This window comes from Lissotriton helveticus, chromosome 12 (assembly GCF_964261635.1).
Source record: "Lissotriton helveticus chromosome 12, aLisHel1.1, whole genome shotgun sequence".
In the NCBI taxonomy this organism is placed as follows: Eukaryota; Metazoa; Chordata; class Amphibia; order Caudata; family Salamandridae; genus Lissotriton; species Lissotriton helveticus.
The window spans coordinates 214,193,805-214,211,513 of record NC_136073.1 but is presented as its reverse complement, the minus strand read 5'-3'; the positions used below and the strand labels follow the sequence as shown (position 1 = coordinate 214,211,513).

The following is a 17,709-nucleotide window of genomic DNA, read 5'->3' as shown; positions in this document are numbered from 1 at the left end:
TAGCGGAATGGCTGAACGATCTGGGGAAACTAAGTCTGAAAAATTATTAGGAAATTTAGGCTTAGGGTCAACTATAAAAAATAAGCATAAAACTTATACTAACAAACTAGCCTAGTTCTCAGAGCCTGCTTGCGCGGATGTCGCACCCCTGGTCCAGACAGGCCCAGGTAACCTTCAAAGGTGGTGGTGGGTGGGGGGGGAAAGGTGAGGGGGGAAGGCCGGACAGGTTAGACATACAGGGAAGTAAATCTATGTCAATAAGAATTATGGAAATAGCTACAGGGATCACAGGAAACCAGATTGTGTGGGATACAAAATATGGCACTTTTTTATTAGGAGCATGGCTGGGATAAAAATATTATCTCTGAATATTTGTGGTCTGAACGATCTTAAGAAAAGGCAAATGGTTGCAATTGGGTTACAAAATTGGGGAGCCAATGTTGTATGTATGCAGGAGACGCATATTGAAGGGTCCCTCAGCCAGCTGCTAAATACACTAGGGTATAAACTAGTGTGTGCTACCTCACAAGGTGTTAAAATTCGGGGGGTTGCCATTCTGGCTAAAGGGAGTGGATTGGTGTTTAACAAATCTAAAGCTGACAAGTTTGGCCGCTGGGCTATTACCGAATGCAGCTATCAAACAGGGCAAAAAATCACAATTTGTGCTATTTATGGGAGCAATACAGATGACCCCAGGATTTTCGATGAGGTCTCTAACGAACTTTCACACTGGCCTCTTCCGGTGTTGGTCTGTGGGGATTTTAATATAAACCTCCCGGTTAACTGGTCTTTAAACGATGAATGGGTCTATAAAGGACGTAAACCTAAAGTATTTCGCTCTCTTAAAGATTTGTGTCTTGTACATGGACTTGTGGATAGCTGGCAGACGTCAAATACTAACACCGGGGACCTTGGATATACCTTTTATTCAAATCCACATCACACGCATACCAGAATCGACTATATTTTACTCTCTAATTCACTATTCAGGAATTCCCAAATTGTTAAATTGCCCCGGGTACTATCTGACCATAACCCCCTTCTCTGTACACTGACTATTAGGCTAGCTAAATCAGAGCCTACTCTGTGGTCATTTGAAAAAGCATTACTGAACGACCTTCAGTATTGTATCCACATGAAAGACTGGATACCCAAGTTCCTAGCAGAAAACATCAATAGTACGTCAATAGAGGTTGTTTGGGACACGTTGAAAGCAGGGGTCCGGGGTGAGACTATGTCATATTCCCTCAGAGCAAACAGGCGAGAGAAAGAGGAGATGCAGAGGCTGCAGGATGAGCTTATGTCAGCTGAAGTAGGGCTCATCAGTGTCACTAGCAATAGAGACTCAACTGGGGACATCTCTAGCACCTTAGCCCAAGTAGCAGTTGTCAAGGCAGCAATTACTAATATTTTTTCAGATAAGGCAATCCGGAAAGCCACGGCACAAAAAGAATTAATATATGAAGTCAATGAGCAAGTGGGTCATCAATTGGCGGTGCGATTGCGACAGCAGGTCAATGCTAATCTAATAAGGGAAATTATAGACCCAGTGGAAGGCCAGGTAAAAGACCCAGAGTTGATTAAGCAAGCATTTTGGAGGTTTTATAAAGAACTATATACGGATAATGGCAATGAAGATATTACAGAAATAGAAAGGTACTTAGAGAATTGTGACATCGTAAAGCTTGAGGTAAATACGCAACTGGCTCTAGAGGAAACTCCGAATATGGAAGAGGTATTGATCGCAGTCAATAGCCTCCCTAAAGGAAAGGCAACAGGTCTGGACAGTATCCCCTCGGAGTTCTATAGCACATTTATAGACGAAATTAAACACATATTTAGGGACTTGATTATTCATATTTTCTCCGGGGGGGAACCTTTCAGCTCCTGGTCCAGCGCCAAAATTGTGATTTTCGCTAAAAAGGGGAAACCCCCAGAACATTTAGGATCATATCGCCCCATAACCCTTATAAATGCTGATTCTAAAATATATTCCAAAATCTTGGCAAACCGAATTTCCCCTATAATACACAATGTAATCGTCAAAAGCCAGCACGGTTTTGTTCCTGGAAGGTCGACGATAAATCACATCCAGAGGGTAATAACACTTTTTGACGGAACAGAAACTACAGGAGACCCTATGGCCCTGATCCTTTTAGATGCAGAGAAGGCCTTTGATAGGGTCTCCTGGCAGTTTCTCTGGAAAGCAATGGCGATGATGGGATTTCGAATCAAGTTTACTCAGGCGATACAAAAAATGTATAATAATCCTAGGGCTGTTGTATCTATCAATGGAAGTCTAACTAAGGAAATCGCCATATCCAGGGGAACACGCCAGGGGTGCCCTTGCTCGCCATTGCTCTTTGCAATATATATAGATTCTTTTATTCGTTATCTGGAGAAAAATAATCATATAACCCCCATTATATCACAGGGGTATGCAACAAAAACATTGGCATACGCTGATGATATTGCTATAGTTACCGCAGACCCCACAGTAGCAATGCTGATCATTGAGGCCGAGGCCAGGAAATTTGGGCTGGTCTCTGGCTACGCGTTAAATCAAGGAAAGACACAAATTGTTTTAAATCAAAAAATTGTGATGGATGACCCTAGGGTGGTGAAGGGAGCGACATACTTGGGGGTCACAATCTCTTCAAAGCTAGAGGAAGTAGTGGACATAAATCTTAAGCCAATGTTGAACAAGATACAAAAGGATCTACGACGGTTAGACAATCTTCACCTGTCCATTATCGGAAGAGCAAATGCAATTAAAATGGTGTACTTTCCTAAAATATTATATTTATTCAGGGCAATTTGCCTTGAGTTCTCTAATCAGTGGTTTACAACAATGGAACGTACCTTTTCTAGATTTATATGGTCATACGCTCAACCACGTCGAGCATATAAATATCTTACCCTTCCTAAGGACAGAGGTGGGTTAGCACTTCCCAATTTAAGGAGATATTACTGGTCGTGTGTATTACTTTACAGTAAGGAATTATTGCAAGGGGGGAACAATATAGAGCTATATACCGCTTCAATCTTTCAGCTATTGGTGGGGAATTCCTGCTATGGCTACTTTTGGAGACACATACACGACAGTTACCACAAAAAGGTCAAATTCAAGACTCTCTATAGCTGTTTTAAGGTATGGAAGGCGGTAAAAAGAGTACTAGGCATAGGACGATTCTCATATTACACTCCGGTACTAAACAACCCAACTCTTCCACCAACAATCTTTAAAGATAATTGCGTTAATAAATGGTATAATTTAGGAATTACACAACTTGGGGATTTTTATACTAATCAGGGGATTAAATCATTTGAAGTTATGAAGGGAGAATTTGGTTTAGACTGGCGGGATTTTTTTAAATATCTCCAAATTAGGGACTTCCTAACTCACAAATCTGGAACAAGGACACTCGGGGAACAATCTATTGTAGTGGAGACAATTATACATTCAAGGAAACAGTCAATAGGTGGAGTGTATGTGTCATTGTTGGACAGGTTCCCTGATGATCTAGATAAAACGGCAGCGAGGTGGCAAGGTAAACTCGAGATCTCTAAAGAAGGATTTTTGTACTCCTATCAGCTAGCTCAAACCATTTTGATTTCGACCAGACTTCAGGCACAATTTTATAAAACCTGTTTTTTTCTTTATTATACACCCGATAAAATTGCAAAATGGGGAACTAGTAAAGGGACTTGTTGCCCGAGATGCAACCTATTTAAAGCAGACTCCATTCATATCTTTGCCTCTTGCTCGGTGTTAATACCTTTGATACAAAATATAGAGAGGTTCCTAACTTCAGTTCTTCACAGAAAGGTTGCCTTGTCACCAGAGGTAATGGTACTTGGAGTGGAGGATCCAGATAATCTTGAGAGCGGCCACGATGTTATATTTGTCGCTATGGCCGTTTTGCGGCTATGCCTAGCCTCGGCTTGGCTAGACCCGCTACCACCTACTTTCCAACAGTGGCTAGCCAGGCTCTTAGCTGTGCATAATATCGAGACAGCTATATATAAGCGTAAAGGCAGACGGCGACCTGAAAGGGGTATGAAAATCTGTACTCCTCTCACTCACTGGCGAGCTCTACAAAACTGATTTATTATTGATACTGTAATGTATTCATGTTACTGCTTTAATTGGTTTTTTCGTGATGCTGGGAATATATTTTATTTTGTAAATTCTCTATAATGTATATTTAAATATGACAAACACAACGTAAAGTTCATGATGTTAATGAATAGAAAGTTTGCCTGTCCGGGGGGGGGGGGGATAAATATGTAAAAATCAATAAAAACATTAAAAAAAAAAAAATCGGACAGAGTCTCAGTAGAAAACGTAAAGCATTCCTCCACACAACTAAAACCATGGGTTTATACACATGTCATGCATAAACAATTAGCAAAACTGCAAAATCAGCATGACATGACTATCGCTAGCTCACATTGAACGTTTTAGAAACATGATCGTAATTTAAGAATCTGTAATACTAACCCATTTCTTAAGGTAAAAGGCTCCTTCCATTAGCTTCCATAGCAACAGTAATCCTGAGATGTAAAATACAAAATGAAACTTTCTCAAAGATTCATGCATTAGTGTGCTAGCAAGCCTACATTGGAACTTCCAGTGGGAATGTACTTCTTAATGATACATCAGGAACACAATGGAAAGTTACATTCACAGCATATGCTCTGTAAGGAAAATAACCAATCACGTCACAGTGTGCTATTTCCAACAAAAACTGTGAAGGTAGAAGAGGGACAATGATTGGAAGGTGAAATGAGCAGGAACAAGATGAACAGAACACCAGAAATTACAGAGATTCTAATAAAATGGTGATTCTTATGAAAATGTGGCAATACCTAAACTACGGAAATAATCACACTAAATATTATGCTTAGTTTTCTAAATGCAACATCATTAATCTATTGGTTACAACTATATTAATCAAAAAGATCAGTAGTATGCACAGTTTGTGTGCTACCCAAAATGACACATTAGAAAAAAACTTTGACACCAGGACTTATTTTCTAACATTGGACTATGACCCAGAACAAGGGAGAGAGGCACCAATGAGAGAAGAAACGCAAGAGAAAAGTATAGGGAACCATGGCAAAGGGAGAAAGCAGGGAAGAAAAATAACCTACAAGAGTGAGATAAAGACACTGGTAGTGTAGGGTGGTGGAAAAAAGAGGCGTGAAGTGGATTCAGGACTAGGCAGCCTTGTTTTTCTATAACCTCTGTATTTGGCAACACCAGAGGCTGGCCCCTAAAAAAATACTTTGGATCCAAGCATTGTGTGTAAAATAAGTATATTAAATTAAAATATTTATTAACATAGAACTATTAAAATATTACAGCATATTAACAAATTTGGGAGGGTATTTTGATGTCAGGCGGAATTCCTTCAGCCCGCCACAGACTCAGTCATGGGACCGACCAACACCGGATCGGTGGCCCCGACCGGGCTTTTATAATGTGACCTAAAACTGTTCGGTGGCTTTCAACTTTTTTCAATGGGAACTCGTGTTACGGCCAACACAAGCTCCCATTGAGAAAAGGGAGGAGCAGTTTGTCCCTGCACCCTGTGGCAGGCACCTCAAGGTGCCTGCCACAAGGTGCAGGGATCAACAGGGGGGCACCATAGGGGCCCCCTTGGCCATCCACCGGAGAATGTGCACCAAAGGGGGCCCTACTGGGGGCCCCCAAAAATGCTGCACATTACATACAACATCCCTTTAAACCCAGACCTATTTGCATTGCTAATGCTTGTTCTGTAAGGGAATGGTCTACTTTAGAAGGGATCCTAAAATCACATCAACTTTACTTACGTGTTCATTCTAGGTATAAAGGATGGGCACTGATGCCTTTAGTGCAGTATTCAAACAACATTAAATGGAGGAAATGGTGAATATGTATTTTAATATTTTTTCTCAATGTTTTTCATGTCTTGCATCCATGTCAACTTCTTCACTCAAAAATGCAGGTGAAGGCAGAAATTTAAGAGGCTGATGCCATTAAGGTGAATGAAGAATGAATACTGCTTTTGGAGGGTGATACTGGTTTGAAATGTGGGTGAACCCATTATTGCCCATGGAGGCGTTTTGGTTGTCAAGTGGGTGAATAGGAAAAAAGAGTATGCCATCTGCTAAATGTGGGTGAGTTGACATTTATGGTCTTTGGAATGAAAATGCTGCTCCAGGTGGTGCTGGTACTGTGATGGTCAGGTGGCAATCCTACATGCCTGCCTTGTTTTCGAAGACAAAAAAGTTAATTTACTAGCATGACACAAGGCTTCCTTTTTCCCTATGCTGTCACACTTCTGAGTGTATTTTTACAAATGTTACCACTTGAAATGGCAAGATGTGATTATGGTGGGTCTGGGGATTCGCCAGTAACAGTGTGTAAGTTACTTACCCTTCATTAGCTCACAATGGTTTTTAACCCCTTGGACGTGGCCCGAATTCTGCAGCAGTGCTGGGGGGCTAGCCGGCAGGAGCGGCGCTTCGGAGCTCATGACATAACCACGCCGCCATGAGCCACGGGTGGTAGGTGCTCATGACGGCGTTGTTCCATCACTGCCCCGCCCGCTCATTCATTCGCCCGCAAAGGTGGGGAATTAATACCGCGTGGGCGGAGCGGCCGCAGCATGACAGAACCACACCTTCATGAGCACACGCCGCCCGTGGCTCATGACGGCGTGGTTTCGTCATAAGCAGGCAAGGGGTTAATATTTAGAAGTTGCTCTCACTGCAGAAAACATTGGAGACCCCTCCTGCAGATATTTCTGTTTCACATGTTTTGAAAAGAAACTAGTGACATACAATCATAATCTGTCATTAAGGTGGATAGTTTAGGACTACGTCAAGTGTGTGTGTGTGTGTATGCATGTGTGTGTATGTGACTCTCCTAAATGCTCCTGTATGCTATGACTGATCAAAGGAGTGACCACAGCTCCAGGTCACAACGCCGGTCCAGTGCTTACTCTTAAATACTTGCACCTTTTATGTAACAGGGCAAGATTTCTGTTACCCAGACTCCTGCTCCCTGAATGTACCCCCCCAACATCTACTGCTGTCCACCCCCGGAACTTCCAAAGGATGGGAATTTATTAATCTTAACGCACCATTGAATTTGGAATATATGTTCAGCAATTTCCATGTCAATGTTGGCACAGTTCTCCCTAGTAAGGCTGGAATGAATGTGTGCAGAGCAAACGTCATGCCTTTTACACTGTGTACAGTGTGTTGCCTTTTGGTCAACCACCCTATTGTAGAATGCTGATTCCTTTGGCACACCGTGTGTTTGAACATTGCTTAGTGACGTTCAAGACCTAAGCACATTGATACAACTTTCCGATGCGTTTGTGTACAGATGTGAGGTTTCAATTTTGGAATTTATCAAATGCTTTGGTGCCTGGCGTACTGCCAGAACCTTAAAGTCTTCAGTTATTAGAAGGCTGGGGCCATGCGGATACTCGGATTGCATTTCAGGCATTGGCGTGCCCGCAGTACATGGTTCATGCATTCACTGGTGCTACCACCAACATCTTAGAAAATTGAGTCCTTGGAGCAAAGTTACAGAATCTCTTTGATGTGCTCCCCCTTATCTGCATAGGCACATATGTAAGGTAGAGTCTAGGAAAACCTTACTTTTATATATGGCAAATGATAATTGTCCCTAATCGCTGACAGAGCCTCTTTCAGGTATTTTGGAAAAAATTAAAGATTTGAAACTAAAAATTAATCGATTTGGAAATTAGTATCCAATGATTGCAAGTGTGACAAATGTACAACTTGGTTATGATATGGCCTTGATTTCAGGACAGCTTTCACAAATCTCCCAAAATCCTTTTTTAAAATTTATGTTTCTGTTTTTATGTAGCATGAACTTGTCATAAGGCATCCCAGCGCTTTGCATGAGCACCAGATTACATTACACAAGGTCAGATTTTTTTCTTATTAGGACCTGGGAGATTATGTAAAGTGCCCATAATCACAGGATCTTGAGTTGACGCCGTGATTCAAGCCTGATCTCCATAGTGTGCCTACCGGGTGCGAGTCGCTCCCCCCCCCATAAAAGACATGAAGCAGGTTGATGTCGTTCACCGCGTAGTCTTTTATTAAACTTCAAGCAGTGTCATTAATCCTTTATTCATCTTGATTAAGTTTTAAGGTAAATCTTTAAAATTACTTGCTTATCAACACAACAGCATTAAATAATCTCAAAGTTATAGATTGCCATTATATTTACGCTCCACTCTCCAAGGGTCCTTTTTGCTTGTCCTTCGGGCTGTGCCAGCAGGCCACAACCAAGATAGCCTGCTCTCCTTAAGTTGACCGCCCTCCAGTCAACAGAGCCGCAGGTAAATAATCTGCCACTACTTGTGACCAACATACCAGGGTATACCCCCTCCACTGTTTATAAACCAACACCCCGTCATCACGGGTAGGGCAGGAGTGGTCAGGACCACCAGCAGGTCAGTCCCCCCTCTCCCGCCAGCCCAGAGTCCCACAATGACTGCTTGCCCTTTCCATGGGCAGCCAGTCCATACCAAAAGGGGAAGTCCACACCCTTTTCTTGCCTGGGACCCCGCCATTCTCTTCCTTGTTGCAGGGATGGGTGGGTGGGTAATTCCTTGCTGGTCTGCTGCCGCCGGAGCTGTAGGGAGAAGACAAAGAGGGTTAGTTCAGCCTCCCCCGAGGCTTTTGTACCCTCGGGGGAGGGGAGGTCGGCCCTGCCTTCCTGATGACGTGTGCTGGCTCTTCCCTGTCCTTATTTCCGCCTTGGAGACGTCCCTGCTGGCTCCCGCCCCCGGATGCCACTAAGGGCGCCACGCCTCTAGGATCGGGTGGCGCCGTTCATAGTGTGCCTACCGGGTGCGAGTCGCTCCCCCCCCCCATAAAAGACATGAAGCAGGATGATGTCGTTCACCGCGTAGTCTTTTATTAAACTTCAAGCAGTGTCATTAATCCTTTATTCATCTTGATTAAGTTTTAAGGTAAATCTTTAAAATTACTTGCTTATCAACACAACAGCATTAAATAATCTCAAAGTTATAGATTGCCATTATATTTACGCCCCGCTCTCCAAGGGTCCTTTTTGCTTGTCCTTCGGGCTGTGCCAGCAGGCCACAACCAAGATAGCCTGCTCTCCTTAAGTTGACCGCCCTCCGTTCAACAGAGCCGCAGGTAAATAATCTGCCACTACTTGTGACCAACATACCGGGGTATACCCCCTCCACTGTTTATAAACCAACACCCCGTCATCACGGGTAGGGCAGGAGTGGTCAGGACCACCAGCAGGTCAGTCCCCCCTCTCCCGCCAGCCCAGAGTCCCACAATGACAGCTTGCCCTTTCCATGGGCAGCCAGTCCCTACCAAAATGGGAAGTCCACACCCTTTTCTTGCCTGGGACCCCGCCACAGGGCGAGTAGCTTACTGGCGCGCTCGCCCTCCCCCCGGCCTAAAAACTTCACTGCTGGGTGACACCTCAGCACCACTCCTTGCTGTTTTCCAACCCTTTTTATCCAGCTGACCTGTGTCTCCCAATCCTACCGTATAAGGGAGACAATTAATAAATTAACTTCCAGGCAGACTAAAATTACTTGTAGTGACATGCATTCCTAGTCAAGCTACCTGGCAATAATGATCCTCTGAATAACATACACATTGACAAATTGCCAGCCTGTGAAGCATCTGGAGATTCTATGTTCTTGAAGGCTACTTTACTCGCGACTAAATAATACAAAATATTACCCGCGGCTGACGGAGCCTAATCTTAGCTAAGGAAGTATCGTACTAAATGTAATGTGAACGCATTAAATGAACCTATAAACTGGAACACTGATTCATAGGCTATATTTGTACACATTGGCGGACTGCTCAAATAAAAATGCCAATTAACACAAATTATTCATGCCAAATGACATAGCTATGCAAGGTTCCAACATCTTATACTTGCCAAATTCCACAGTTATGAGAGGAATTTTGAATGAACATTACACGTACGTAATATATACTAGGAGCAAACATATATTGTCTGGAAATGTTGATCCCCTTAGTGTAGAGATTGTACTAAGAATGGACAGCCAAGACATGACCAATATATCTGTTTTCTAATTAAACGTGATTGGTCTTCATTGATTGTGAAATTTCACTTGTTTGGTTCTTCGAATGAGTGAGCAAGTGAGTGTAAGGGGAGTAGCCAAGAAAACCGTTCTCCGTCATGTGACATGTACACTTCAAGAAAGGCACATTGATTCTGGCAGAAAAAATGCCAACTTTCTAACTGTTATGCTTTCAGAATTGTAACTTAGATTCTAACTTTACTACTAAAAAGCAGTTTACAATAAAACTCAAAAAGGGGGTGGGAACCAAATTATCTATCTCTTTCCAAAATGAGGTTATCAGTTATTAAGTAAACTAAGGTAAACTAGTGGCCGTCTATTGGAAAACGAGCCATGAAACAGTGATAAAAGTGACTTAATGAACATTATACATCCATAATATATACTGAGAGCCAACATATATTGTCTGGCAATGTCGATCCTCCTAAAGTAGGGATTGGATTAAAGAAGGGACATGCCTGACATACCAAATATAACTACTTTTCAATTAAATGTAATTGGTTCTTCATCGATTGTCAAATTTCACTTGTTGGGTTCTTTGAATGAGTGAGCAAGAGAGCGTGACAGGGAGACAACAATAAAACCATTCATAGTCATGTGACATGAGCACCTCCAGAAAGGCACATTTGCCTAGGCAGAAAAAATGTCAACCTTCTAAATGTTTTTTTTTTTAATTGTATCTTAAATTCCAACTTTACTATTAAAGGGCAGTTTGCAATACAACTCAAGCGAGCGGGAAACAATTATCTATCTCCTCGAAACTGAGGTCATCAGTTATTAGGCAGACCAAAGTAACCTAGTGCTAGTCTATTGGAGAACGAGCCATGAAACAGTGATAAAAGGATGGCTTGCATCTGCAATTACCAAAGACTGTAGGTGTCAAAAGCAGTTCCTGGGAAATTGAGGGATAAAGCATTTGCCATATTTTGGAAGAAGACATCATCTCACTACAAGGACAGTCTGTTGGGTGAGGAGGAGTGGATTGTAAGCGATGTAAAGACGCATGAAACCGAAGGCACATGTTATGTTTGAATTGACTTGTAGTTCAAAAGAAGGATCCTCGTCAAAGGTGACTCCGAGGCTGTGTACCTGGTACTTGGTGGAGGGCACGGTTCTTGTGACTGACAGCTATTCTTATGGTCTGTGTGTACCTAACAGGACTGTCGTCGGGGTGTGGAAGCTCACTGCACCGAGACGTGTGTGTGTGCGAGCGAAAGGGACCTGAGATATAGGGGGTCATTTTATTCAATTCCTTCTTATCGACCATAACGAGATAGGACACATAGACTTGTCCTGAAAGACCTATTTTTATATACCAGTTTATGGATACATTCCAGTAAAATTGAAATAAAATGTGCGCTTAAAATAAATAATATATTCAGCACCCTCCCTGGGCATGTGGTTCGACCGAGCGCTCAGCTCAGACCTCTTAACGTTTGCAGACGAGATGCTAGGGTGGGGTTGGAGAACCCTTGTAAAAAACCTAAATGCCCACCCTGACGTCATTATGTGTGCTAAGCTGCTTGTGACTCAGCACTGGCCCGCGGTTCCTCCAGCATTGTCCTCCATTCGCTGGTTCACTAGATGGCGCTGAAGAATTGGATTTTACGACGCTACAATACTAACGCCTTTAAACATCGACGATAAATTACTGCGGCTAAAATTTACTGATCTGGAAACAATAGACAAGGCACCATGTTTCACTGCTCGGCTTGTTGATTCTCCAATGGGCCTGAAGTCAATTGTATTAGAGAGTGAAATAGTAATAATAAAGCGCGTCAATGCAATCGCTGTAGGTGAGCATGTTTGCTTTGGAGTTCACCAGGGCCTGTTCTGCTTGCAGCCATATTTAAATAATGACACGTCATATGGCTGTAAGAATAAAGGGTTTTATACAGGCAGTCTGTAGGCGGCCATGTTCATCCGCAAGCATAAGTCTGCCGGCAAATATTCGGATCACTTAAGGCAAACGCACGCGGAGTACGCCCACGACCAATTCGGTCAAGAATTCAAGGACAGGTCGATATTTGCTTTTGGAAAGGAGAGCCCTGTTTAGCCTAGCTGAAAGGCAGAGGAGCCCTTATCGGGGGATATTGACTGGCCTTGGAGTTACACTTCCAAACAGGGGGGCTAAAACTATAACACTCTCGGTCTCTGTTGATAATGAACCCAGTAAAAGTTAATGAAGCCATTGGAATAAGTCATTACTAAACAATCTTTATGCTTCATACAGTAGAAGGCATCAGCGCGGAAATTGGTGCTTTCATTGGTAAGGATCCGGCCAAGATAGCGAGCTGCTGTGCTCAGCGGAGCCGGCAAAACTAATGTTACAGGGAATTACCAAACAAGGCCACGGAGAAGACATGTTGGAGCGTATGGCTCCGGCCGACGAATTGTTGTGATTTTCTGATCTGTGCCCTGTCTCAGTGAAATCATTTTAAGAGGAGACAAGGCAGAGATAGGAGCCATCTAGTACAAACTTAGTACGGGGCTTTGTGTGGTAATGACAACAAGGCTTGTAAAGACCGTCGAAGAAGCTACTCCCGAATATAAATCGAATGCTGGAGTAAAGAATCCATGGATAAAAGAATAAGTTATTAGAGACTTTATGTGAGTCTTAATGTGGTGCTGCAATCTACATGTGCTATAAACGGCATGACGTTCATACCATGTATGCCTACTGAGCACTATGAAACTGATTATTCATTCACAATAAAGGAACATTCCCACAGTAATAAATTGTGTAAAAAACAAGAGTGAGAAATAGGACCCCTTGCAATGTTACGTAAAGATGGTTCACGGGCTATAAGTGGGATGAAACTGGGGGGTATCTCAAAGGGGCGTAACCAGAGCAGTTAAGGGAGCGATTTAAAAAACACGTACGCTAAGATCTGTGCTCAGCATAGTGTGCTGCATGACTTGCACCCTCTGTCTCCGTCATAGCATTCAGATATACGATACAACAAGTAACATAACACCTACAACAAGCCAGGACTTTTGGCTATGTCAATGGTTGCTAGCAGCATAAGATAAATAGGCAGCCACTATGGCTTGTGTATGAACAGGCACAAGTGCGTTCCATACATTCCGTTACCTTTTGTGAAATAGCCTTAATCCTCCATATTTGACGCCGCTAATAATCTAAAAAGTGGGAACGTGGGGGCCCTGCTTAATTGCTATCCACAGCTCGCCATTACTAAACGTAAATCATGCAATACAGAGGGACGCCCGATTCTTTTAGTTAATACGCACACATTTCATACATCAACCTAGCTATTAGCGGGACTGATAAGGGGGTGTTTTACTAAAAGATGTTTTACCCTTCAAGCAAGAGAAAGACCGCTTGCCGCCTTTCTTTGATCTCTAATTGAAAATACTGGAAACAAGATAAATAGGCAGCAACTATGGCTTGTGTATGAACGGGCACAAGTGCGTTCCATATATTCCGTTGCCTTTTGTGAAATACCCTTAGTCCTCCGTATTTGACGCAGCTAATGATCTAACAAATGGGAAAGTGGGGGGGCCCTGCTTAAATTGAAAATACTGGAAAACACAATTCAATACACGTCATGCACCTCACATCGCCATTGAGGCGAACGCCGAGTGCCATGATTCAATTAAACACAGTGCTGCGTGCGCCTTCAGACATTTTCTAAATAGGGGGACGCCCGATTTTTACTAAATAGAGGGACGCCCGATTCTAGTATTTAATGAGCACACCTTTCATACATCGCAACCTAGCTATTAGCGGGACTGAAAGGGTAGTGTTTTATTAAAACGTGTTTACCCTTCGAGCAAGAAAGATTGTGTGCCGTCTTTCCGTGATCTCTAGTTACTGGAAACAACAATTCAAAACCAACCGTGCACATCACATCGCCATTGAGGCGAACGCCGAGCGCTATAATTCCCTAAAACACAGTGCTGTGTGCGCCTTCGAACATTACCACTAAATAGAGGGACGCCCGATTGTTTTATTTAATACGCACACACCATCTCCTCACTGATGGCCGTTATGGGCCTTCGCGCGCGCGCTCGCGCTCCTATCTTGTCAATCAGAAACACTTCAAATACAAGGTTCTTGTTTGAATCCTTGAGGCAAAAGCCTCAGCACGGTCGCGATCTGCCTTCTCCTAACCTGCTTGCAACCACCCTCGTAAATTGTTTGCAACGGTCTGTGTGTTTAAAAACGTGGCCGGAAATGTCCGCTCACCGTAACATGCCCATTGTGCACTAACCATGAGGCTTCGCCATTGCGTGCCACGCTGTGGACTTCTTCGAACGTTCGCTGGTTATATTACCGGGCTAGGCTCCTGCTCCGGACCTGGAAATTCACCACAACTGCATTCCCTTCCATGGAGTTTTTTCCTCGAAGTAAAGAAAAATAGAAAAAAAAATTGTTTAGTGTGAGAATCTCGCCGTACTGCGCATGTAGTGCCGCTCGAGCTCGGTGGGCATTCAGCCTTATCCGTGACACAGACATCTAACACTCACCTAATGACTACGCTGTGAGGCCCTCTCCTTTCCTCCACGTGCAGTAACCCAGCTACCACTGTAATTCCTTGCTGGTCTGCTGCCACCGGAGCTGTAGGGAGAAGACAAAGAGGGTTAGTTCAGCCTCCCCCGAGGCTTTTGCACCCTCGGGGGAGGGGAGGTCGGCCCTGCCTTCCTGATGACGTGTGCTGGCTCTTCCCTGTCCTTATTTCCGCCTTGGAGATGTCCCTGCTGGCTCCCGCCCCCGAATGCCACTAAGGGCGTCACGCCTCTAGGATCGGGTGGCACCGTTCAGTTCCAGGGTTGACTGCTCAGGCGGTTAGGCCATATCTCCTCTCCCCTGCCCCATCCTTTACATGTGCTCCACCTCTTCAGTGATTGTGTTTGGTCTGGGGATTCAGAGAACCTCTTTTTTACTTGACTGTGACAATTGGGGGCACCACATCGAGTCTGATCATCTTTAAGCAACGTGAATACTGGTTGTCAGCTTTAGCTGGTCTCCACTCTGACATGGCTGAAAAAGCCAACATTGCATCTTACATGTGCTGTCTCTCTTCAGTCTTCAAGTATGCAAACCAGCAATCACATTCATTCAGATTTTAGAGACATCTTTCGCCTGTCTGTGGTCCAATTTACATTCGGTCTTTTACTTAAGTCATGCAGTCAAGCTGTCCTTTCTAGATGCTCTGCTTCGATACTCCCTGCCCTTCCGATCCTACAGGTTAGAATTCCGTGGCCTCATCACTCTGCAGGCAGAGCTTTTTATTCCATGCTTTCTTCCTGTCCTTCAACTACGTGCAAGAACGATTGTGTGATGTTGTTAGGCGAGTATTCCTATAACTTGGATTTTTTTTAAAATATACTTCTCTAGGGGCCATATGTATAAACGCATTTTCCCATAGACACAGAATAGGTAAAACCCTTTGGTACATCTGGCCCTATGTTCTCTAGTCTAACGACGGTGAATAAAAAAAACAGATTTGCAAAAATAGACAGTTGTTGTTGCATGGCACAGCAGCAGGGGAACGTTCCCCCTGCTGTTCAAAGCTACAGTCGGAGGTGGGTAAAGTACCAGCTCTCGGAGGCGAGACTAAAATTCAGTGGAAATGAAAGCTACACACTCAAGCTGTACCTCACTGACTAGGCCTAGCTAGACGAAACCGGTCTGGGGCCGCTTGTGCTCCCATCTATCATGTCTGGCAGTGCAGACATGATGCTACTGGGCCAGGACCAAGTCTGATTGGAGACTAATTTGCATATGGCTGGTGTCTCTCTAGAGTGGGCAAAAAACAATGGACTGGAATGCAGCCAATTGTGATCGAAATTAGTTGAGTTTAATTCAAGCGTTCCTTCCATCACCTTGATTGTTGCAGTACATCCCTCTGTGTGACGGTTACGCCCAAATATGGGCACTGTGCTCACGATGCCAACATGACTCAAGATATACCTCACTGATAAGGCCCGACATGGCTAAAATCAGCCTGGAATGGCTTGTATTACCATCTAGAGGAGTCCTGGCCTGGCAGTTTGGGCTGGCCTGTTTCTGTTGCAGCACAACTATTGTTTGTTTGCACATGGCTGGTCTCTGTTGAGAGTGAGATGGTGGGAAATAATGATGACTGGAATGTGGCCTGTGCATTGGCCATAGGTTGAGATTAAGTCACGCATTCTTTCCATCACCTTGTTTGTTCCAAATGGACATGTGGCCGGCTTGATGAGGTAAATCTTACCTTAATTTACCCCTACTTGGAATTCCCTTACTCTTAATTTTAAAACAACACCATTTTCTTTACTAAAAAAAAAATCAATGTTATGAAATTTAAAGATAAAATAGTGCTAATACACCACTTCAGTGTACAAATGAATCATTTCTTAGGATCATGTACACCCCATACTCCGCCACCTCCTCTCCATGCCTTCTAGGCAGATGTATTTCAAGTGGGGGTGCATGGTTCAGTAATAACTACCTTTCCCACAGACACAGTAGGTGCCTTTCGGAAGAAGAAACTGTAGTACACAGGTCTGTACGTGTTAAGCACTGGTGTCTGCCTGGCAGAAATGTGCTGAGGCTCTTTTATTTCTTTTAAGTACTGCAGTATTCCTTTGGAAAACATCTTCCCTACACATCCATGAAATTCTTGGCTGTACCCAGTGCTCAGTTTGTGAATCTGGTTGTAGATAGAAGGCACCAGCACACAATTTTGGAGGTCAGGAACTATTTTTCCATTCTCACCCAAATCAATAGAGAGAAAAGCAGAAAAGGGAGACAGGAATGGAAAGAGAAAGATGGTGAAATAGCGGCGAAGATCGTAAACCACAGGACCACATTACTTAAGGAAAGCTTTTGCAACCTACACCCCCAACTGACCCCTTCGCTCATCCCTGACCTGTCTCCTACCAGTTCCTCGCACCAGGAGAGCTTCCTGGGGAGATAGACGTTTTCAAGTGGCCACGGCGGGACTCTGGAACACCCTCCCTTTCTCCATCAAGACCAGCCCCACGCTTATCATTTTTCGAAAACAATTGAAGACCTGGCTTTTTGACCAATGACCTCCTTCAGTGTACTATGTCCTTTGTTAAATCCTAGGCGCCGAGACACCTGCGGGTGTTTGCGCGCCATACAAATCTAAAAAACATAAACAAGGGAAAAAAAGAATCTGCAAGAGTCGGTTAAAGTGACTGGAAGTGTAGGGTGGTGGAAGAAATAAGCATGATATAGAAAAAAACTAGACTGCCTTAATTTTCATCCGACCCTGCATGTGGTAGTGCCAGGCTCCTGAGGAAAACTCCTGCACATAATTTTTAAAATTAAGCAATGGTGTATCCCCCCTTTTCAACTTCTGAAAATGCACCTGCTCCCGCTTTTAATGGGATAAAGTAGGATATGTGTGTACATTTTCAGAATGGGAACAACGTACAAAATGTTTGTGAATATACAAAAGTTATTAGTTTTGGGGTGTTCAGTAAATTTTCCAAGCTCACCACTTATCAACCATCATCTTGCAACACCAGCTTTCCTGTCACTGTTCCTACATTTACGTCTGCGGATGGTGATCATAAATCCGGTTATGAAACTCCA

At 43.5% G+C, this 17,709-nt stretch overlaps 1 protein-coding gene across 1 annotated transcript in view; it reads left to right on the top strand.

Moving 5' to 3' along the window:
* WFDC1 (WAP four-disulfide core domain 1) overlaps positions 1-17,709 on the top strand; it is a 293,650-nt gene that overhangs the window by 193,668 nt on the left and 82,273 nt on the right. The window lies entirely within an intron of this gene.